The sequence below is a fragment of the Vicugna pacos genome, chromosome 5, assembly GCF_048564905.1.
Source record: "Vicugna pacos chromosome 5, VicPac4, whole genome shotgun sequence".
NCBI lineage: Eukaryota > Metazoa > Chordata > Mammalia > Artiodactyla > Camelidae > Vicugna > Vicugna pacos.
This window is the reverse complement of record NC_132991.1, coordinates 95,053,350-95,076,321: the sequence shown is the minus strand read 5'-3', so window position 1 is coordinate 95,076,321 and position 22,972 is coordinate 95,053,350. Positions and strand designations below refer to the sequence as shown.

Here is a 22,972-nt window from a genome sequence, read left to right as displayed (position 1 = left end):
GCTGGGCTTCGGGTGTCGCGCCTCCAGACGTGGCGTCGTGACACGGTCCTCAGTGTTACCCGGCACACAGGTGCAGGGGTCTTTTGAGGGCCCCTCCCCAGGGGTGGGAGGCCGGGCCACGGGGCCACAGGGCCCCCAGCCTGGCTGCGGGGGGAGCATCGCAGTCGCTGGAAGGTCAAGGTGAGTGCAGAGTCTGGCTTCTCAAGGGCCGAGCCTAGCATGGGAGAGAGACCGAGGGCGGCGGGAGAAGGGGAAGCGACGGCCGGGACCGCCCACGGGCCTCTTCAGAGCCACATTATGACAACGCTGGAAAAGGACTTTGAGTGAAACTCAGCGTGTAATTAACCATCAACCTGAATAATAGAAAAGATTAAAATGCATGTGGTGAAATGACTGCTCTCAGATACCAGGATACCAATCTTATATTGTATTTTAACTGCTCTAAGATGATTAAACAACTTTCACTATGGGAAAAAGTCCAAGCACTGCTCCCTGACCTGCACCAGGCGTCCCGCCAGAGCCCTCGTGAAACTGGATCTCCCTGCGCTCACGCAGGACTGCCCACGACCTGGAGCGTCGTCTGGGGCATCGCCCGTCTAATTTGGAGTGCCCATTTTCTGTTCAATTCCTCGTTCCCTGAACGATCTGCAGAACTGATGCTTCTGCGTGCGTGTGCGCACGCGCGCGCGTGCTCCTTGCCGGTAGCTGGATGCAAAGCCGTTGTTACGTACTGCTCTTTACAGGTGTGCCCGGTCTCTTGGTAAACGCAGCTTCTTCATTTTAATGTTACCTATTTTGACTTTCTTCGCTTAGCACTTCTGCTTTCCTGATCTCATTCTGCTGAAAGTCATATCCTTTGGGGGTTTCTCTAGAAGTTCCTACCGTAGCAAGCTCGCTCACTTTCGGTCTGTCTGCAGCGGCGTTCTTCCCCCTGCACTTTCGTCTGCTGACACCGGGTAGATGCTTCTGGGTGCACAGCTGTATCGCCCACTAAATCCCGCTGTCACCGGTTAAAGTTCCCTGCCACATCCGTGACTTCCTCGCAGAAATGTGCCGCTTCTTTTTCTTTGATGCTTTGATGGTGTTCGTCTTCTAAGCATTTTTTGCTGTTTCACTAAGTGTTTTCGTTTATCCATCTTGGTAATTTTTTGGATTTGTTGACTGTGGAGATCAGTGTCTTTCAGAAATTCTGGGGAAATTTTAGCCCTTAACTTTTTCTGTCTTTCCTTTGAACTTTTAATTTTGCTACAATTCCCAGCTTACAGAAAAGCTGCAGGAATAGTGCAAAGAGTTACTGTATACATTTATGTTTTTAAAAATAAAGTTTTTTCAGAACCGTTTACAAGCTAGTGGTCGAGATGACACCCTCGCCCACAACTAATCCAGGATGCACCGCCCAGAACCAAGGGCAGCCCGTCCTCGGCCACCCAGCATGGTGGGTGGGGGTCAGAAGACTGTACCACAGTGTTATCTCATCGTAGCCGGACTCCTATTTTGCCAGCTGTCCTAGTGAGGTCCCGTATCTCAGGAGGAAGTCCTGGGTCCCACATGGCACTCGGTGACCACGCCCCTGTGTCTCTGGCCCCTGGTTTCAGTGTCCGCGGTGATTCTTGCCTGAAGCTGCTGTGATGCTGGCCGTCCTGGTGATTTTCTAGGCCTGTCGTTCCTCCTGATTCAGGCGTTGGCTCTCTCCTGTGCGGAAGAACTTTCCTTTCTTCCTGACTTAACTGGGTGATAACCCATTGTTATCTTTATCCCTTGTGGTGCCCAGGTTGTCCTGGTTTGGCTGACGGGAGCCCCTGTGCGTGGGCTCCTCTGGCTGGTCCCCTGCACTTGTGAGCCCCTCTTTGCTCTCCTGCTCTCCCTGCTGTGTGAGATGTGCCAGCGTCTCCCTGCCCCTGTCCAGTCAGCGGTTTCTCCAAGGAAGCCTGGTGTCTGTTTTCAGGGGCCGTGTTCAGACAGCCAGCTCTGTGTGCTGGACGTGCTCGCTGGTCCTTGGCCGCCCAGCGGACAGAGCTCGGGTGTGGATGTCTGTGCACACACACATACCTTCACACTCACATGCAGGCACACACATGCATACCCCACACAGGCACACATGCATACGCATGCACTCACACTTGCACACACATGCACCATCTAGAACTCCCGAAGCTCACAACCATGCTTCCAATTCCAGTCCAGCGACACAAGGTCCATGAACGACCCTCTCTTTTCTGTATTTGTTACTCCCTCCTCCTCCACTGGGCCACGTAGCTCCCAGTCTGCACAATGTATTTACTTATTTGCTCAAACCCAAAATACCCAGAAAGCAATGGTTACTCCACACCTTTGTGAAAAAGACACCGACTAACCAGAGTTCAGCATTGTTCAGGGTGTGCAGCCCGAGTCTAGTCCCAGCGCGCGCCCCGGAGCTGTGGGAGGGCGTTTCCCGCCCGCCCCGGTGCCAGCGTGGCGGGCGTTCATTTGCAGCGTGGTTTGGTACATTTGCTTCCATCTGTTTCTCAGTTTTGAGGACTTTCCCTCCTCCCACTTGTTAGTTTTGTTTGTTTTTACGTCTTGAGCGTGGAAAACCCGGATGCTATTCTGAGAGCCGGCGCTGTGCGGGAAACTGGACTCGGGTGGTGTCCCCCCTGGCCCCCCGCCCTCCTGCGTTGCCTTCTGGACAGATGAGCCAGTTATTTTGCCCTCTCCCTTGCACAGAGAGCACACCCTGCAGGTAGCTAGCTCTTTTGCACTTGGCCCCCCTCCCTCCCCACGTCCTGGAACTCCCCAAGCCCCCACCGGGCTCCTCCTGGTTCCCTGACCGTCGTCATGTGGGCTCCGTGATTTTCAGCCTCCCTCGTGCACCCGGCGCCGAGCTGGGGTCCGGCACTGCCTGTGAGGCCGTGCCCAGGGAGCGGCCTTGTGCCGACGCGCTTTGCCGTTGGGCGAGGTGTGTCTTCAGCCCTCGCCCACAGGAGTGATTTCCATCAGCAGATGCGCGGCCGCGCGCGCGGCCTCGAGAGGCTCTGCCCAGCGCCCCTGCGCGCGGCTGTTCCCTTGGAGCGGGGCCGCGGCCCCGTCCGGCTGATGGGGGGCCGCAGCTCAGCGTCAGGCCTACCCTGTCTCTGTGCCCTGAGCCTGTTTTGCTGTCAGGATTTTGGTCTTTGTTCCCATAAATTTTAAGAGTGCTTCATACGTAAGAGGAATTAGCTTTTATCTGTGAGATAGACTGCAGATAGTTTCTCCCCGTTTGTCAGTTATTTTCTGAATTCTTTGTGGCGCTGCTTTTGCCCTGGAAACTGCACCCCCGCTCCCCATTGGTTCAAACTTATCAAGTTCTTTCTGTTTTTTAACTGCATCTGGAGATTGAGGCGCAGTTGGAAAGCCTCCGTCTGTCCCCAGGCCACGCCTTCCGAGCTTGTCTTGTTCCGTCCGTGGCGGGCGGGCCTGGTCCGCGTGGCTCCTGCTCCCTGTGTGCTGGGTCTGGAGCTGATTTTACCTTTTCCCGGCGGCTGCCCGCTTGTCCGGCGCCGCCGGTTAAACCACCCGCCTCTGTGCGGTGGTCGGCTGCCCGCTTGTCCGGCCCTGGCACTCCGTGAGCCCCAGCTCTGTGTCTGGACTTTCGCTCTGTCTGCTGGACGTGCCAGCCCTCCGCCGCTCGAGCTCAGGGCTTCCGAGGATGCTCTGCGCTTCCCTCTGACGGCCCCCGTGGGCCTCCTGGTCTCTGTGTTACATTCTCGGTTGTTTTCTTGGTGCTGGTTATTGTTCACCAATTCTCTCTTCGGCTCCATCTGGCTGATTATTTAACTCCTTCATTTAGTTTTGAATTTTAATTATTGTAGTTCTTATGTTCCAAGTTCTACTCAGATCAGTTTCAGATGTGCCTGGCCGCTTTTTATATTGGTAATAATAGCTAAGGGTACAGGGAGACTGTTAGTAATAATCCCGTTTACTCCTCATGTGTTTCTCCGGGTGAGGTTTCAGCTGCTATGATCACAGACGAGAAACTGAGGCACAGACGGCCCAGGGTCGTGCAGCCGAGTGGCGGCCCCGCATGCTGCTTTCTCCACGAGACCCTTCGTGACCCTGTTCGTTTCTTCGAGCCAATGTTGAGATGTATTTTGTGGCCACATCAGATTTTCCCGTCGTTGAAGCTGTCCGCCTGACTCCCACTCCCTGGGCTTTCCCGCTGATCTGTGATTCTCGATCGTGCCTTGATGCCCTCGCACTGTTTCGCAGACGTGCTCTCAGGCTTGACTGCACGCTCATCGGGGAGGACGTGTGTCTGCCCTGCCTTGTGCTGGGACGGTAGCAGCCTCGATGGGCCCCCCGGGGCCCCCTTCCCCATGCGGTTGCTGTGGTGTCTGTCTGGTCTTGGGGCGCCCCGGATTCTCCCCCAAACCCCCACAGAGCGGTGCCTGCTTGTGGGCTCGCAGGGAGCCTTCTTCCTTGGTCTGCCCACTCCCATCACTAACTTTCATAAGAGACAAACTTTGTCTGCGTGTGATTCCAGGTGGCGAGCCTGGAAGACCTGGGGGTGCGGGACGCTGGGGCCCGATCAGTTGCATCTGCTGAGTATCTGCTGACTGTCGGTGGCCTCTGGGTGGTTTATGCTGCATGCCAAGGCTCTGTCTAACGTCGCCCTGATGTGGAGGATGGGCCCGGGGGGGCTGTGCCCCTGTTTGGTGGGGTCCGGATCTTTACATCTTCAGAGAGAAGGGTATTCCCAGTGTGTGGCCAACTCTGGGGTCCCGGCTGAGCCCCAGCTTTGATGCCACTGGTTAGTCCCTGGCTGCTGCAGGGACGATTCCGTCAGCTGATTTTGTCAAGTACTTTTGTGGCTTTCCACTGAGAATGCATTTAAACATGTGCCGTGAATTCAAGCAGAAGGCAGACTTGCTGTTCGGCACGCTGTGTGCTGGCCAGAGGGAGAGGCTGGGGGCTGGAGAGTGGGCAGAGCTTCTGGCCTACGACCTCTCCTCTTTCCCCAAACAGCGGTCAAGCCTGAGCGAGGGAACTTCTTGCCGCCGGCTCTGTCTGTAGCTCCGGCCCTCGGGCGCCCTGTGCTGCGCCAGGCCTCCCGTCGCCATCTCCCCTGGACCTCTCCTCCTTGGCCCCTGCTGGTGGGGAGGACGTGCCGGCCAGCGCGCGGAGCACGGGTGCCGTCAGAGCCTCCCTCCTTAACCTTCAGAACCAGGAGCGACCGTAAGGCTTCGTTCTCCAGACACAGCCCAGGAGGAAGGCGGCTTGCCCCAGGTCGCTGCTCATGCCCGCCCGGGCCTCACACTGAGGGCCGTGCCTCCCCTGAAGCCTGGCCCGTCTCTCCCAGCCGCGATCGTGGGGACAGAGCAGGCGTCGAGCACTGGTTTCTGTCACCTCAGCTGCTGCATGGAGCGCAGGGCAAGGGCACGCTGGGGCTGACTGCACATCCTCGGGCCGTGTGGGCCCGACGCCCTGGGCCTGCTTCTGGACGCTGGTTCCACTGCTGCAGATGGTCAGCGTGACAGCTTTCGAGGAGTTGGAGGCAGAAAGGAAGCAATGACTTGGATTTTCCTGTGTAGCACTAGAGTGGCTCGTTTTCTTAACAAACCTGTGAATAGCAGTCAAGTGTTTGCTTTGGAATGAAGGACCGCAGGGGACGGTTTTACCCTGGGATTTGATGTCTGGCTTCGCCTTCTCTCAGACAATGGAGGAGGAAAGGGCCCAGTGTGCAGGGTGTGTTTGACGCTCAGGTCCACTCGGGGCGTGCACGATCTGGGAAGACGCACCTGCACGTGGTGCCGGTGTCCTCCTTGTTGGCCCCTCGTGGACTTGGAGACCAGGGCAGAGCTCACGACCCTGACCCTGATGTTGCTCGGTGGGGAGCCAAATTGAAGCCCCCAGGTCCAGCCCCACCGCACCGTGGGCTTGCCTGCCTGGGCCCGGTGTCCAGCCCTGGCCTGGGCGGTGCCTCTGCGTGGCCTCCCTCGAGGTGGCCGAGCGTCAGGCTGGCAGTGAGCACTCGCTCCCGGCTCGTGCCTGGGACGGCGACGACTGTGTCTCACTGCTGAGCTCCCTCAGGTGTCAGCTGACAGCGTCTGGCTGTGATTTTTGCGGCTTTGGGCTTTTCATGGAGACTTCCACTGAGGTGTCTTCTCTGTCAGTCTCCCCCCGCCGTCCCCGCGGCTGGTGCTGGGGGGGACCAGGGGCTCTGCCCTGGGGGGCTTGTCCGGTCATCCTGTCTGAGCTTCGCCCTCAGGGGAGGCCCGGAGCCCCCCGCCACCTCGCCCCCGGGAGAAGCCGCTTGGTCCTCCATGATGCTTTGCGAAAGCCTCAGCAGGGGGATTTTGTGTGAAAATGCAGTTGAAAATATGTTTTTGAATGTTTGTTTGAAGTAGAACAGGAAGTTCTGGGAAAAGCCGAGTCTCGTGTGTGCGATTCTGAGGGTGATGCCCCTCTGCACCTCAGCGGTGTGGTCGTTAGAAGCCCTGCCCTGCAGGCACGGGTCGGGGCTTCCTTGCCCACCCAGTTCTCTGTACGCAGTGTCATTCATTTTCTGAGTCTGTCACTTTCAACGTGTGAGTCACACGCAGGCTCTCCCACCTCCCGGGTGTTCCCGAAGCACTGCCGGCTGTGATGTGTCTATGGACAGAGACAGCTGTCGCCGGTGACAGCACATCATCTCGCCCTCTGCGCGGCCCGGGACGTGCGTGGCCGGTGTCACAAGACTGCACCATGGTGCTGGTTCCAAAGTCGCCCTGCGGTGCAGAGCGGGTGTGCCTCTGGCCGCGGCCCCCATTGCTCGCGCGACCCGGAGGCCTGGCCCAGCCCTGGCCTCGGGCTGCCGAGTGCTCGCCCCGCCTCCACTGTGAGGCTGCGTTCTTTACTTCGCGAACAGGGACTTAGACTTCTTGAACTGGCAGAAACACTGTGAAGCAGACATTCATCATGCCTGTGTGGTATTTTTAAATGCAGGCAAACGCCGTTGGCGTCCACCGCAGAGACGGCTGTGGGGTGGTTTCGTGCAGCCTGGTAAGGGTCCGTTCTCTCTCCAGGGCTGTTTGTGGGGCTGTGTGGGTGACACGTGGTGGTGGACACCAGTGCCTGTCCCCTGGCCCCGAGCCCCTGGTGCCTGCTGGGTGGCCCTGCCGGGCCCGGCTTCCTGCGAGAGGCAGCCTGCAGGGAGCAACGCGGGGGGGTCAGGTACCGGTCGTGCCGGTGGTCCCTCTCCCCTGGGACCAGCCCGCAGGCTCAGGCCAGCCTCCCCTGGGCAGGAATGCTGAACAAGGCTCGTGCGCCAGCGGCCTGCAGCGGGCCCTGGTTTCTTCTGTCTCTCTTTCTATGGGGGACACACCCCCTGCCTCCAAGAAGGGAAAGCTGGGTCTTAGGAGGGAGCACCGGGGCAGTGCCCTTCCCTGGGAGTCTTCCCAGCAGGGCTGGGCAGCAGGGCGCCTTACGTCTGGTGCCTGAGCGGGGATGTGAGGCCCAGAGCTGCTGCACTCAAGTTTGGTGCTCAAGAAGCAGGGAGAGGTGGGCGCGCAGGCGGGCGGGCAGACGCCAGCCCCCAGACCGTGGACCTTGAGTGTAATCCCGCTGGTACCCAAGGCCCGCAGCTGCCTGGCACTGCCTTTCTGAAGAGCTGTGAGGGCCTCAGGGTTCGGGGCGCTGCCCCTGGGCCTTCCTGGTCCATCCTCTTCGTTGCTCACACAGCTGCGGTTTGCCCTCCATCCGTAGCACCTGACAGAGCCTGGACTTCACTGAATTCAGGTGACAAACGAAAGAAGGAGGTGGGCACGGGACGGGAGCGCGTGTCCCCGAGTGCTGCCCCCAGACTGGACCTGGGACTCGGACCTGGGGTGCCTGGTCAGGAGGGACGGCTGCTGCTTGCTGCTCTGCGGCCTCCTGGCCGGCCCGCCTGCACTTCGTGGGCGGGTCCGTCTTCCCGTCCGTCTGGTGGCATGCTGCAAGGTTGCAGTTGGTCCTTACGCTTAGCAGGCGCTCCCTTGCCCTCCAGGCCTCCAGGCCTCTGGTGGCCCCGGTCCTGAGGGGCAGAGGGGCTGTTGCCCTACCTGCCTTTGGGGGCTTTTCCTTTTTAGGTCTGGCCGCCCCCAGAGGGGAAGCACATCGGGACCCTAGATCCCCAGGTCCACTGGCTGCTTTGCCAATCAGGTCAGCCTTGCCACTTCTACGTGGTACTAAGAAAAGGCTTTGAATTCTCACGTCCTCTTGAGCAGAGCTGTTCACCCCCAGGCTGGATGATGGCCCTGGACCGCTCAGCCTGGGAGACTTGCTGTGGCTCAGTGTTCGGTGTCTGCCCTGCCCGGAGCCCCCCGGGTGCTTGCCTCGTCAAATCACCGTGGAGTCTGAATCTTCTTGACCAAAGCCTGGGGGTGCGGGCCTTAGCCTTGGCCACCCTCCCTCCTGCTCGGGGCATTGAGATGGCAGATGGCACCCCAGAGGGGTGGCTTCTGCAGCTCCCAGCCGGCCACCTCGACGTCGGCTTCCTGTGGTGGAAGGTCGTCTTCCTCCCCGAGTCAGCCAATGGGGGGGCGGGCACTGGCTCCACGCGCTGGGAAGCCAGGGGCTCCCTCTGTGGCCACCTTCCTCTTGTCTCCGCGGCCAAGGCCTCTTTCCAGGTGCGGGGAAGTTAACTGCAGGCCCCGACAACTTCTCTGTCCCTCACGTTTGAATGCGGACTGAGAGGAAGAGATTCGGGGAGGAGCCGGGTTAACTGGAGAGTTGTGGGCGGGCGCGCGGGTCCCGGGCTGTGCCACCTCTGCGCTGCGCCTGGCAGCCCAAGGGCACTGAGCCCGAGCCTGGTGGCGACCCCGCGTATCATCTGCTTGTTATGTAACGTGACAACAGGGGTGTGAAATAGAAACCAGATGTCGGGGCGGAGCCGGCAATTCCTCACCAGTGAGCGCTGCGGGCACCGCTCCGTCTTCTCCTCCGGCCCAGGCCCCGTGCCCTGGGAGGACTGGCTCTGGAGGGGCTCCTGGGCTCTAAACAAAGGCCTTGGCGGAAGGTAAAGTCCAAACTGTGTGGTTAACTCTTGAGAACCTGTGGAGGGCTTTCTGTGCACAGGTCTGTAGCCGCAGCACGTCGTCCTGGGAGACGTGGGTGGTGACTTCTCCTGAGAGTCCACAAGGCCAGGGGCTGAGCCGTGGCCCCGCGCACTCTTGGGCTGGGAGCGGAGGGGATCTGAGCTGCAGCTGGTGAGGGGCTGGAGCAGTGGCGGGGAGCAGACCTCAGGGGGAGAGGTGGCCGCTGGTCGACAGGGGCTCCCCGGGCCTGGGGACTCGGGGCCAACGCTGGATGTCTGCAGGGGCAGCCCCTGCCCAGCCTGGGTCCTTCCCGACACCCGGAGGGCTCACTGGCCACCTCCGCCTGGGCTGCACTGTGGACACGGATCTTTGCCCTTTTGAAGTAGGAGACACTAACTCACCTCAGTCAGGAGTGCAGCCCCCCCGCTGGGAGTGGCGGCAGGTTTCACTCTCACCTAAACCCGAGAGTACGTCACTGGTGCTTTGTGATCTTCCAGAGAGAGCAGCAGACTCCACCCTTAGCTAGGAAGACCCCAGAAACAGAAGCCTGGGCCCTTGGCTGCGACCCCTCATGCCTGGGGCTCTTGGAAGCCTCCTGGGAGTGTCACATTCTTATCAGCAAGGTCTGTGCTAACTGCCGCCCAGGTTACGGTGTCACCCGGTGTCCCCAGGGAACCAACCCAGTGAGGCACGGGGGTTTCGGCTCCTTCTTGTCCTGAGCACGGACGTCCCTCTGGCTTCTTGCTTTCTTGTCCGTGAAGTGACAGCTGGTGTTCCGGGAGTGCCTTCTGCTGGGCTGTGCTGTGTGTCAGTGGAGCTTCTTACGTGACCCTCAGAGCCCCTGGGAGTGGACACAGGCGACCCTCGGCTTAGGAGCGTTCTACTTGAGACCTTCCGACTTCGCGACGTGGGAGAATGACACGTTCGGTAGAAATCGCACTTTGGATTTTGGGTGTTTCCCTGCTCCCGGGCTGCGGCGTGGGTCTGACACCCTCTCGTCATGCTGGGCACCAGGTGAACAAGTGACCCAGCGACCACATTCTGCTTTTCGCTCTCAGTCCTGCAGTCAGTAAGTCACACCAGAGTCGACACCGCGTTGTCACACAGGCTTCGTGTCAGACGACTGTGTCCGATGGGGCGAACGTGTGTTCTCAGCACCTTTAGGGGAGGAGGCTTAGCTGTCGTGTTCAGTAGGTAAGGTTAGGGTTAAATGCATTTTCAACCGACAGTATTTTCAGCGTAGGAAGGGTTTATCAGTACGTAACCACGTTGTAAGTCTCAGAAGAGCTGAACTTTTATGACCCCATTTCACAGATAAGGGGGCAGACCCAGAGAGGGTGACTGACTTGCCCAGGTCCTCCCACAGCTGGGATCCGGCTCGAGGTGTGGGGCCACCGGCCTCTGGGTGGACGAGGGGCCTCACTGGGCGTTTGCTGCTGGCCTGTGTGCTGTTTGCTTGTGACCATCAGAAGTGAGGGCAGAGACCCTGATGTGGACAAAGTGTGACGCTGCAGTAACGTGTGCTCCGGTTCCTTCATCCGGGTCCTGGAGGAGGACGGGAAGCCCTCGAACACACTCGTTCCATTTCACTCGTTCTAAACGAGAACTTGAAGAACTCCAGCCCCCGGTGCTTGGCAGGCGGGCCAGACGCGGCTGTTCGAAAGCCATCCGAGTGAGCAGAGCTCGCGTGCTCATCGTCTCAAGCGGGGCTGCCCTTCGACTGCTCAGAGGAGCTGTTGAGAACCAGGCGTCCTGGCAGCAGTGCTGTGTTCTGCAGCTGAGCATGGGGGCCGTTCAGACGGCGCGGCCTTCTGACCTGGGTCCTGGCACCTCGCTGTCCGGCCCTCTGCCCATCTAGCCCCTCGCCCCGGGTCACAGCCGTGGCCGCTGGGCATTGCTAGGAAGCCGCTGTCATCTTGGCCTCAGGCTCCGTGGTGCTTTGTTTCCAAATGTGACCCCTCCTTCATGTTTCTAAAAACTGCCCACGTTCGGCTGAGGGTCCTGGGCCCAGCCCCCGCCCGGCCGAGGGTGAGGTGCCCATTCCTGGGAGCGGGCTGTGCGCCCAGGGAGCTTCTCTTCTGTGTCGGGTGTCCACCCCGTTCGGGGCACTGAGGCCGGAAGAAGCAGCGTGTGCAGGGCCTGGCCTGAGAGGGGCGTCCTGACGGCTTGGCCCTCGGGGGATCGCTGAGTGCTAAAGGCTGGGGTGGGCTTGAGGGCCACCGGCAGGTCCACCCCCAGGACTGCAGCCCCTGCGGCCCCTGCTGCTCCCTCATCAGGCTGGTCCGGTGACATCCCCGTGTTCCTTCCAGAAGATTCTCTCCCTGAAGAGTCCTGCCCAGTGTGGGGCTGAGTGGGAAACCAGGCTGGGTCAGTAGCTGTTGTCGGGGAGGGGGTGGGGGTCCTGCCTTTGCAGTTATGCCCCCACCCCACCTCTTATCACCATTTAAAACCAGGGTGCTGGGGCCGGACTCTGCTGTCAGCCAGGCCCGGGGGGGCCCACGGGGGGCGGGGGCCCTGCCCGAGCGGCCGGTCCTCATGTTGAGCACGAGTCCAATGGCTTGTTTTAAATGGGGAGCCTGTTCTCCAGTGTACATTTTGCAGGGTGATCTCGCAGGCCACGAAGCTGGGATGTGGTCAGAGCTGCCTGGATGGCTATGGACAGGCCATGTCTGGGGCCCAGATGTGTGATCACACAGGAGTTTGGCCTCGAGTCAGGCCTCGGGGGCGATGCTCAGTGAACGGGCCTCCTGCCCACCAGGATGTCTGCGCCCTCAGTTACAGTCACTGCCCTCCGGACCCCGGTCAGCGGCTCACGTCCAACTGAGGGGCCCTAGGAGTCACTCCAAGAGCTGAACTTTTCCTGCCTTCTAAGTGTGCGAAGCAATGGGACACGGTAGGAAAACAAGTGGAAATCGGGGATTTGTTCAGAAAAGACCCAGGGGCCTATAAACTGAGCTCCATCATCGGTGTCTAGAAGCGAGACTCTGGTCAGCAGCACCTGAGATCTTCAGTCACCAAGTAGCTATTTAAATACTTACACACGAAGCCGAGCCGTCTAGACCACTAAGAACCACTTCCACTCCGGGCGGTCACCGTAGGGTCGCGTGTGCCCGCGGCCCTGCATTCAGCTGGGTATCTCCCGTACCTGCTGCCTCCGCGGTCGGCCGGAATGTTGTTTAGATTCGTGGCCAGCGAGGGCAATGATAGCTGTGCTCCCACGTGGGTTTAGTAAAGGGCATCAGAAGAGTGTTTGCTAAGGTTCATCTGTACAAATTCAGGTGTGTGTGTGTGTGTGTGTAGATATATTTAAACTTGAAATACAAGTTGCATTAGCCCATTCCTCTAGGGATGGGTAGAATTTGGTAACTAAATGAAACTAAGCTGCGCATATGCAAATAATTTGAACATGATTGAAAACCAAACCAAGTTTTTACTTATTCTGGAAACTTCTAGAAGAAATTTTGGAACTCTCTGTTGCAAATAGTTCATACAGAAATAACATTCTATATACAGAAATACGGAAAAAAAAAAAAGAGAGAGAGAAGGCTCCTTGCCCCTTTCCTGGCTCTGACAGAGCGGCTTCTACAAAAAAAGGGGCAGAAGTGGGGCCGTCCTGCCGTGGGCTCCCAGCATGTGGGGACGACGCGCCCACCGTGTGGCCTTCAGGGAGACTCCGACTCCCCGGGGAAGGGGACACAGACCCACAGTGCAGCACCGAGCCAGGCTCAGCACAGCTGTGGGGTGGAAGGAGCAAGGAACATTCCTGCCATCACCCAGAGGATGTGAGAGGAAGAGGGTTTCCCACAAGGACTCCATGTCGGCGCCGGAGGCCTCCGCCCCACACCCCAGCCTCCGGGCTGCCAGCTCGCATGGGGACTGCCCACTTGGCTACTGTAGTTGCCGTCAGAAAACAGGCAAAAACATGAGACAGATGCGGCTCTGTTCATGCTGCTCAGATCGACTTGTCGTCTGTGCTTAGACTGAAGGAGCCCTTCCTGCTTTCAGCACGTGCCAGGGGGCGTGTCTGCCCTACACGAAGGAAGGTTTTGCTAAGTAGGGAGCCTGTCCCCCACATGCCCCAGGCTGCCCTTCCCGAATGCCCCTTTGCTGGCCCCTGGGGGTCACCCGGAAGATCGTGGCTCCAAATCATTTGCATTTAAAAAGAGGGGTTTTTTGTCTTTTGGAGGGGAGTGGGAATTAGGTCGGTTGGTTGGTTTGTTTGTTACAGGTGGTCCTGGGGACGGAACCCAGGGCCTCATGCGTGCCAGGCAAGTGCTCTACACTGAGCTGTGCCCTCCCCCCGTGTGCGTTTTTATAGTTTTGCTTTGTTTTTATTTTTGTGCTGACTTAGAAAATCACACTTGGAGCCATTCTCCTGGTTGTGGGCGGACGTTCGCACTGCTGCTCCTGGTCGCCGTTGAACAGTTGAGGAGACTCTTACACAGCGGCGGCGGGCACGGGGGGCCGGCCCAGCGGCTGGGCTCCCGACTCCGGGGGCCTCCTGACAGGACTCGGGTGTTTATGGAGCTTGGCAAAGGGCAACGTTGTCTTCTGTGCAGAACTCCGCCTTGGGCCTAGCCCCTCTTTTAAAACAGCCTTTAGAAGGAGCAGCAAGTCTAAACAACGTGCGCGAGGGGTTCCGCTGAGTTTTGAGGATGGTTTCACGTATGTTGGTTGGTCCGTCTGGGCAGCAAGTGGGGCCTGGTGCGTTTGTGCGCTTTCTCAAGTTGTTAACGACGGAAGCGGCGCCGCGCCACCGCCTGGTACGTTTCAGGCTCGCGCCGGTTTGCTCGGCTTATCAGCTCGCTGAGCCTCCCGGCGGGTGGTGACGCCCCGCCCCAGGGGCTGGGCTGGGACTCCCGCCCCGGCCCGCGTGGCTTACGGGCGTCCCAGGCCCCTCTCTTGTTCGCTGCGCTGACTCTGTTTGCGTGTGAGGAAAGCTCAGCGGGCTGAGAGGCTTGTCTGGGTCAGTGGCCACGGGCTGGGATGAGGGTTGGGTGCAGGCTGTCTGCTCCCAGAGCTGGGCTGTGCTGCCTTGGGGTGCTCAGCCAGGGAGGGGCTGAGGTGGGAGATGGGAGGTGGGGCCGGGAGGGCCTGCGGTGGCCGCAGGGCACCGCACATGGATGCTTAAGGGGCGCTCCGTGGGGCAGGAGCTGGGGCCCGACGCTGAGATCTGGGGGACACCAGGGAAGGGCCTTGGGCACCAAGTGGCTCCTGAGTCCCCGACACAGACGGGGGGGCCTGGCCTGCCCCGGAGGACGTGTGCGTGAGCGAGGCCCTCTCCATCTCCGGCACGAGAAGCGACTGCCGAAGCTTCTTTTCAAGAATGAGGAACAAGGACTCTGGTGGCTGCAGGGTGCACTCTTACGAATGAGCTGTTTTTACAAATGACTCGGACAGCTTTCAGGGCTGACTTGAAGCTTTTGCTTGATTAGCCAATCAGGGAGGCAGCAACCCAACTGGTTGGTTTTCTCAACTGTGAGTTAAAAAAAAAAGCTGACGGCGTTGTGATGACAAGTGACTTCAAGAGGAGAACAAAGCAAAACAGCTGTAGCGAGAAAGTAAACAGAAAAGCAGGCGGGGCTCCCTGAGGCTCATCCGGCTCGCGGAGTGCACGGGGCTCTGCTGCCGGCCTCCCCCCAGGGTCCACCGCAGGGTCTGCGCCCCGCGGGCTGCACTGGAGAGGTTTGGGATGGTTGCAAAGGGATGGGAAATGTTTCCCTTTACAGTAGAGGACAGGTCTTGATGAGGAGAGGAAGTGAAATTTTAACCAGGCACCAGAGAAAGACAAAAATAAATACAGGAGATAAAAAGTACGAAGCAGCGACTTCAGATCGTCCAGCCCTGGTGGCTTCCTGGGAGCCCTGTCCTTAGACCGCCTCGTGTCTGTCCTGCCCCTGTCCCCAGGGCTGGGCCACGCATGGGGACAGGCCTGACCGGTGTCCCATGCGCCGAGGGTCTGGCTGTCGCCCTGGCACCCAGGTGCCATTCAGGACAACAGGGTGATTGTGTCTCTGGCGCTGGTGCCACCCTCGGGGTCCTTCCTGGTCTCTCTCCTGCTCGGGCCCTGAACGTGCAGCACGACCCTCAGGGGAAGAGCCCAGCCTGAGCGGGGCTCCATGGGGGGAATAAGATGGCTCCCCTTCCTGGGAGCGAGCCATTTCCAGACGGTTCCCTTGGTTCCAGCTTTCCTAAACGGATGCTCTTTAAAATGGCTCAGCAGGGTCAGGGCTGCCGCCCCCGGCCCTGCAGAGGCAGGCTGGGCCTGGAGCCGGGCCGGCGGGTGCGTCTCTGCCCAGTGTGGGGTGGCTGGGCTCCTGCGGCTGTGTCTGGAGGAGGGAAGCACTGGGCGAGATGTTCCCAGCACTTGGCGGAACCAGTGCACGGTCCCCTCCCGGGAGGGAAGTGGTTCTCTCTGGATCTGCTGCCTGGGAGGTACGTCGGCGAGAGCAGTTCTCGGGAACCTGGGTCTGCGGTGGGGCCTCCCCTCCTCCTGGCCAGCCCTGAGTGTGGGCCGGCCAGGTCAGAGCACCAGTCTCACTGGAGCAGGTGGGTCTGCTGGAGCTGTGCCCTGCCCGGACCCTGAAGCAGACCCCCCAGAGGCCCTGGGGACTTCCGCCTAGCGGTTTCTGTGGCCGACCTGGGCGTCTGGGCTCTGGCCTCTGCCCCACGATCGCCAGGTCTGGTTCTGTACGGGGGCTGGCAGGGGTCCGAGTGGACCTGGAGGCATGGTTCCAGGGAAGAGGGAGTGAAGGAGAGGCCTGGCCTGTGGAGACTGGTCCCCGTCCTCTGGGCAGCCCAGGACAGGGGGGCGGGGGGAGTGTGGGCTTTGTGCTCCCCTCCCTCGCTTCTCCCAGCATCAGGCCACGTGCAGTCATGGAAAAGGAGGAAGGAGAAAGTCCACAAGAACCGGAGAGGGAGGCTCGGCATGGCCACGGCTCCCTGGCTTCTCTGGGAACCACGGGTGTGCCGTTTCCACATCTGCTTTCATGCTCGTTCGGCAGGAATCAGCCCCCTCAGTCCACGCTTACAGGACAGGGTCGGGCCCCTCGGTTGGGGGGGGGGTTTCCTGCTCTCTTGCAGGAAGAGGAAGGACGCTGGACACGAGGACAGCTCTGTAAAGAGGAGGCCTCCTCGGCCCTGGAGTCAGGAACTTGTGTGGTGGGGGGCCAGCCGCAGCTGCACGCGTGGCGGCCCTGGCCGCGGCGGCCCTCGCCCGCTTCCAGTGGGTCCGGTGCGACTGAGGAACCAGACTTTAAACTTCATTTCATTTTGGTTAATTCCGGTGTTGGTAGCCCAGGAGGCCAGCGGGGCCTGCAGCCCAGCACCGAGTGCGCTGCTGGGAGACAGGGCTTCCTGCGTTTGAATTTCCCGGTTGGGTAAACAGCAGGGTGCCAGAGTCAGAACAGGACAGATTTGCCAAGAGCAGTCTGCGCGGCTCGCTGCATTTGGGGTCCTCCGCAAGGCCGTTTGGAAGGTGGCGCAGTGGCAGCCTCATGTCGCGGAGAGAGCCACCCATGGTTCCAGGCGGGGCCGTCTGGCCTCCGAGGTGCGCCCCCCCCCGGGGGTTCACTGATGGGCCTGAGACAAGGTCGCAGGACCCAACTGCAGGGGGTCCTGAGGCAGTCTCCATCCCTCCCCCGCCCTGGGCTGGGCTCCCTTCCCCTCCGTCCGCTCCGTCCCAGCTGTGTCCCGTCACTGGTTTGGCTGGTCTGGTGTGTCCCTCTTGTGCTCCAGCCAGGGGCAGGTGGCCGGAGCAGGACAGGACGCTGGACATGCAGGCAAACAGACGTCCCAGCGGGGCTTTCTCTGGCCCGGGTCTGCGAACGCATGGGGAGCCAGCCAGTGTAGACAGCCCTCACTCTGGGTCCAGCCGGGCCTTCCCGCCCAGTAGGCTGTCTCCTGCGGCCGTGTGTGCTGCTGGAAGGTCCCTGGCCAGCAAGTGCAGGTCGCTCTCCACCTGGTTACAGGTGGCGCGGGTGAGCGCGTGCGGCTGGCCTTGCCGCCCACCTCCCGCTTGTTTCTGCCTGGGGTGAGGCTGCGCACGGGCTGCCCCCCCGCGTGGCCGGGAGAACTTGCAGCGTCTGGAATGGCTTTGCTTGGCGGTAGCCGTTCTTTCTACTGTTAAAAGAGAAAAGTTGGACCATTGACGTGTTGACACTGGGGACTGCTCCTGGGGCAGGCTGCCACCCAGTCCCAGTCTGTAACTATTTGGCAAAGAGGGGTTTTTACTGACACGGTGTGTCATTCATCACACGGCATGGGTAAACTGAGTCTACGAGAGGTTCTTAGCACGTGCGTGAGAATGACTGTGAAGCGTGGTGCTAGGAAGGTGAGTGCCGTCCGCATCCTGCCCTGTGGGTGAGGGGGGCGACGTCCACACTGCTGGCTTCTGGGAACGCGGGCTTCACCTGCGGTTTTGTAAAACATGCACAGCGTCTCTGTCTGTGTTGCCGGCCCTAGCGCTGCTCACTGGGGTTTAGAGGAAGCGGAGCTGAGGACGAGGAGGCAGTGGGCGGACCCGAAGGCCTGTGGGTAGCGTGGGGGTCAGCGAGGAGCTTCCCTGAGAGCACTGAGCCCACGGAGACGGTCAGCTCGAGTGACGGAGGTGACGGGGCCCTTGGCCTCTGGGGAGTTTGCAGAGCATACACACTTGAGCTTAAGGGGACCCGGAGTCTCCCTTGAGATGTGAGGGCTGTCGTGTTCGCGGGTCCTGACTACGAGTCGGGTTCTGGAAGCTTCTTGTCAGCGTCCCTTGTGATGCTCAGGTGGCCTGCCAGCCCCAGTTTGTCTGGGGACTGGCCAGGTCAGTCATGGAGCTGGGATTGGGTCCCGGGCCTGTCTGCTTCTGGATACCCGGACGCTGCCCTGCTGGGCCCCGAGCTTGCCTTCCTCCAGGCGTTAGGGTGGGAGGATTCTTTGGTTTGGTGTTTCTTGTTTATGTTTCAGTCTTGAGTGTTTTTGATCACGTGAATATTCTGACGCATTATGGTCTCAGCAGACTTGCAGACCCAGGATACACGAGTGTCTGTTCCATGTTTTACTTGGTCCCTGTCTTTCCTTGGTCTTTTCGTTGGCACCAGGGACAGTGGTGTGGGGCAGACACACATGTGCAGCAGTGGTCATGATGGCTGGACTTGCAGTGGCCGTGGAACGGGCTGTGGTTGCTCCTTGCTTGGAAGGACACCGCTGACTTTTCTGTGCTGAGAATCAGCTGTCACTTATGGGGACAAGTTTTCTCCAAGGTTCTGGAGGGGTGAACACAGTCTTCTCAAGGTCTCTTCCATGTCGGTGGCGTCTGTGTTCCGCCACCCGAGCAGGCCTGGCCTGGCCTGTGTCCAGCGGACCTAAGCAGGAGGGCAGTGTCCTGAGTGAGGCCTGGTACCACGATGGCCGGTGTCTCCACGGGTTTCTGCGGGGCAGGTCTGGTGATGCTCGTGCGGCTTGGCACCCACGGACCGTCGCCAGCTGATGATGGACAGAGCAGGCAGTGGGGGCTGCAGCACTGCCAGGTGACCATGGGCTCTCAGTCGCACGGACTGACTGGCGGGGTCCTGGCCTGGGCTGTCGCGTGTCTGAAATGATGACGTCGGTGCACCACACACAGGCATAAAGGCAGAGCTTCACACACACCAGACGGTGACGCCGCCACACCCGTGCCGCGGACGGGGGTGCTCGCCTGAGCCCCGGGCACCCGGGCACCCGTGCTGAGTCCATGTCCGCAGTGGGGTTCGTTTGTGGCAGGTCAGCGGTGCCAGGCCCAGCTCTGGGCAGGGAGGGGTCCTTCCTCCCAGGCCCGTCCTCTGAGCAGACCACTGCCACCATGGAGCTACGGGCACCCGTTCCCGCTGGGGCTGGGGCACGCGCCTGCTCCTTGTGAAAGCTGGAGGGCGCGGACACACCCCGGCTGCGGCAGGCCTGACACAGCGGCTCCGTCAGCCCCAAGGCTGCGAGGGGCCCGGGCCCTGAGGGTCGTCTCAGGCTCCAGTCCTGACATCCAGGGAGGCCTTCCCGTGTCCCTGATAGGGACGCTGGTGAGCGCACAGCCCAGCCCTTATCTTAAGTAGTGTAAGGCTAATTCCTTTTTTAAAATTTAAAAATAAACAGAAATGAAAGTTTGTCCCTTTCTTCCTGTGCCCCAGGGAGCATCTTTTGGAAGCCACCTAGTCCACGGTTTCATTTCTCTGGCAAGAGCAGTTGAATAGTGAATGTCAAGGGAAGTCAGAGCGAGTAGTTCCAAGACGGTCTGGTGTGGACGGGCCTGGTGAGAGAGTTCAGACGTGAATCCAGTGTTTTCTATGTGTATCTGCTGCCAAGGGGCTCCCGGTTCAGATGCAGCCCTGAGTCCTGTGTCCACCACCTCGGCCCGTGCTGGGCGCCCTGGAAGCTGTCTCGAGTCTGGGTCTGTGACAAGCACCGCTGTCCCCAGAGGCACTGGGAGGTCCTGCCAGGGTTTGTCGTTCCATGACAGATGTTCGAGAAAAAGAGCCAGAAAATAGCAGGTAAAATGCTAGTCCTAACAAAATGGCGAGGGTTCTCAAATGCTGCGTCGTGCCCCTGATCCCAGGAAGCCCTGCAGCGCGTCTGAGGCCCCAGGAAACGCCGTGACCTTTAGAATCTAAGCCTCAGCGCTCAGCTGGTCATGTCATTTAAAAAAGACAACAGCCAGTGAGACGAGGAGGGAGGGAAGACTGCTGGGCAGTGGCTGGGCAGTGGCTCTGGGCAGTGGTGCTGCAGGATGCGGCCAGGCTTCCCCTGCAGGGCGGTGGGGCCGGGACCCTGCCCCAGGGCTGGCCATGAAGGCTTCTCCGTGCCTGGGACACACCCACGGCCAAGTGTGCCACATGTGCTAGTGTGTGTGTGATGCATGTGCCGGGGACGCGTCCTTCCCGGCTGTGTGAGCAGGGTACCCGGGGCACGCGCTGGCACCAGGCCACTCGGGCGCCCACGCGGGGGCTGTGCTTTCCTGCCCGGGGACCTGGGGCCGCCCCCAGCCTCTCCGCACCTCAGTGGCCTCATCTGCAAAATGAGGGCATTGAGGGAGCGCATTTCCTCAGTTCTGTCTTCTTCTGGATTGGGGTCCATTCAAAGGAGGTACTTGCAGCTCCTGAGCTCCCGTCTCTGCCTCTTACTTAAGGGAAGGCTTGGAGTGAGGGGCCCTGTGAGAAGCTGCTGCAAGTGGAATGAATTTGCGACAGAGCAGAGAAGCATCGCAGAAGGATAACGTGGGTCCTTGGGTTCCGTTCCTGAGCGTGTCCTTACCTGGCTGAGAAAGAGAGTGGCTGTGTGCGTGGATGGCCACCTCTCAGGTCTGCTCGCGCGGAAGATCGTTACCAGTGATTTTGCTGTGGCCGTTCCTTTGGGTGAGGACACTTTATTGAAGGAAGAAAATGAAACTCAGCAGGAACAGTAAACTAGACACAAAACAGAGAAGCTTCAGGGAGGTGCGCGCGTCAAAAGCAGCAGCAGATTATAAAATAATGACGACGAGTTCTCTCTGCACAAGCAGTGAGGCTTTGCTCTTTTCTAGTCGTAAAGATGGGAACTATTCGTTTTAAGACACTTTTAAGAGAGTGAAAGCATTCTTAGACTGTCCTCTCCTGACCCTGTCACTCATGGTCACCGCTGTGGCCACGTCAGTGTCTTTCCAGTCCTTTCTCTGGTGTTTCTACAGATGGCTTCTGGACGGATGTGAGATTTTGCTATTTTGCGCTTTGCACTTACTGTAAAGTTGCTATAATCATCTTTCTATGTTGCCAGTGTTGCTGGAGAGTAGGTTCTTGTCTCGTCCCAGAAGGAATTCAGAGACGAGACACAGAGGCCAAGAAAGCAAAGCGAGGATTAGTCAGGGGTAAGACCGCTCCCGGGGGCGAGCGACGGACTCCGGCGGGAGCTGCCCTGAGTTTCTTTGGCGAGCTGGCTGTATGGGGTGTAGGAACAAACAGGCTGAATGCCCACCGGGGAGAGAGGGGTTTGGGGTTGCGTTTCCTGGTTTTCGCCCACCTTCCCCAGGGCAGGAGGGGTGTCTGTCCTCACTTAGTCTGGATCAGAAGCATCAGTGTCGGTGCAAGACGAGTACTTCGAATCTGCAAGGCTGGTTCTATCGTGCTGAGGGCATAGTGAGCAGAAGTCACATTGGACGCTGGGGATTCCTGCCTCCTCCCACCTTTGTCTGCCTCAGGACCCTCGTCACCCCAGAATGTGTGGTTTGCTGTCAGCCTGAAGGTCCCCGCTTCCCTCTGCCTGCCCCACGGCCCCCGGAGGTCACAGGACGTGCGGCTTCCCACCATTGGGCTGGTGCCCCCGCCCGCTGCTCGTGTCTAGCGGCCCGCCGCTCTAAGGAGGGGACCCTTTGCGAGTGGTCCCGACGTGAGCTGTGCTGCGAGGCGGTGGCCCTGAGCCGGCCTGGCGCCTTCTCCGCTGTTGGACGGCAGTCTTCTGGGCTGGTTGTGCAGTAAGAGCGAGAGCACAAGTATCCGGCCCTGCCCTGTCCCGGGGGCTCCAGCGGTGAGCGGCGGTGCTCACGGTGTCCCTGAGGGAGATGTCGAGGCCGGAGCCCGGCCGCCCCTCGTGCCCAGCCCTGCTCTCCGCCGGAGCCCTGCCCATGGGGACGCTGGGGCGCCCGTGGACACGGCTCTGTGTTGCGAACCGTTGCCCCCACTGCTCCTCCCTCCCAGAAGAGACCGGATGGCCCGGTCTGCAGGACTGCTCTCTTTCCCTCCACCCTCCACGCTTCCTCAGTTTCCCCGGATATGGCTGTTCTTCCCCTGAGAGTCTTGTCTCCTCTCTCCGCCTTCTCCGTGCCCACTGCCTCTGCGGTTCCCCATCACCCCTCCCGCCGCTGCCGGGGAGCCTTTGGGAAGCGCAGAGCTGAGCTGGGGGTTGCTGTTGTCCCCGGAAGCAGGGACAGTCCCCCACAACTCGCTCCCCGCCCCCAGCCTTAGGGCCTGGCTCGCTCACCTTCCCTTGGGGGACCCACGTGTGGCAGGTGGTTGGAGCCTGCGGGGCGATGGGGCGCAGGACTGTGACCAGCCCCCAGCTGCGGGAGCACCTGCTCTTCATGTGGCAGGAAGTCAGGGGTGGGAGTGGGGGCGGTGGACGGTTCCAACGGCCCAGCTCTTTCTAGAAATGACTTCTGGTAAATTTGCATTCCTTTCCTACTGGCCCTGGATGCTTCAGGTCCTCCTGCTGCCTTCATTACGCCTGCGCCCTCGCAGGTGCCTCGCAGGCACTTGCTGTGGGATGTTTTCCCATTAAAGCCATCTGGGGAGGGATGGCGCCGGTGTTCCTGCCCTCATGGTGTTCACGTTGTCCAGTTAGATGTGTTAGGATGCACACCTGGACCCCGTGTCTGGGTGTCTCCGTGCAGGGTGGGGGCCTGAAGGTCAGGGCGGTGGGTTGGGGGCAGCGGTGGTCACGCCCTGTGTGCCCCGTGTGGTGGTGGGGCCACTTGACTAGAAGGGATGGGGCTGTCCTTTTACGGGAGTGCTTGGGGACACTGGGCTCCTCCACTGGCTTGTCCTAACCTGCAGCCCCCCCTGTGGCCGTCCCGCACCTCTGCTGTCATCAGGTCCTGCCCCTGCTGGACCCGTCTTCCCAGCTCTGGGTGCAGAAGGAGGGCCGCGCTGCGGAAGCCACTTGCCAAGGCCCCATGTCTGAGGCCCCATGCGGCCCCCCTGTTCTGCCAGTTGGTCTCTGTGGGCAGGGAGCTACCCCCAGGGGTTCGCAGCCATCTGGGGGGTGCAGGGTGGCACTTCTAAAATGGGCTTTTCTGGAACCCAGGGTCTTACAAGGTGCTTACACTTACTTTCCTGAAAAGCTGGCCAGAGAAGGCTGGCCCTGGAACCTAAAAACCAGCCGCCTCCAGTCTGTGACTGGGGGGTCCACAGCCCAGGGAGCGCCTGGACACTCTCTGGGAAGGAAGCTCTGAGGAGAAGCCGTCTCCGGGGCTGGCTGGTGGCGGC

General features: G+C 60.1%; 1 protein-coding gene across 5 annotated transcripts in view; it reads left to right on the top strand.

The window, feature by feature from the left end:
- Window positions 1-22,972, top strand: part of HDAC4 (histone deacetylase 4) — a 268,241-nt gene that overhangs the window by 68,013 nt on the left and 177,256 nt on the right. The window contains exon 1 of one of the 5 annotated variants that reach the window (XM_072961974.1): window positions 8,969-8,989. The exons of 3 other annotated variants lie outside the window; for them this stretch is intronic. The gene's annotated coding sequence lies outside the window, so the exon portion shown is untranslated. Of the gene's footprint in view, window positions 1-8,968; window positions 8,990-13,657; window positions 13,772-22,972 lie in introns of those variants that run through there. One more of the 5 variants, XM_072961976.1, reaches the window with a different exon arrangement.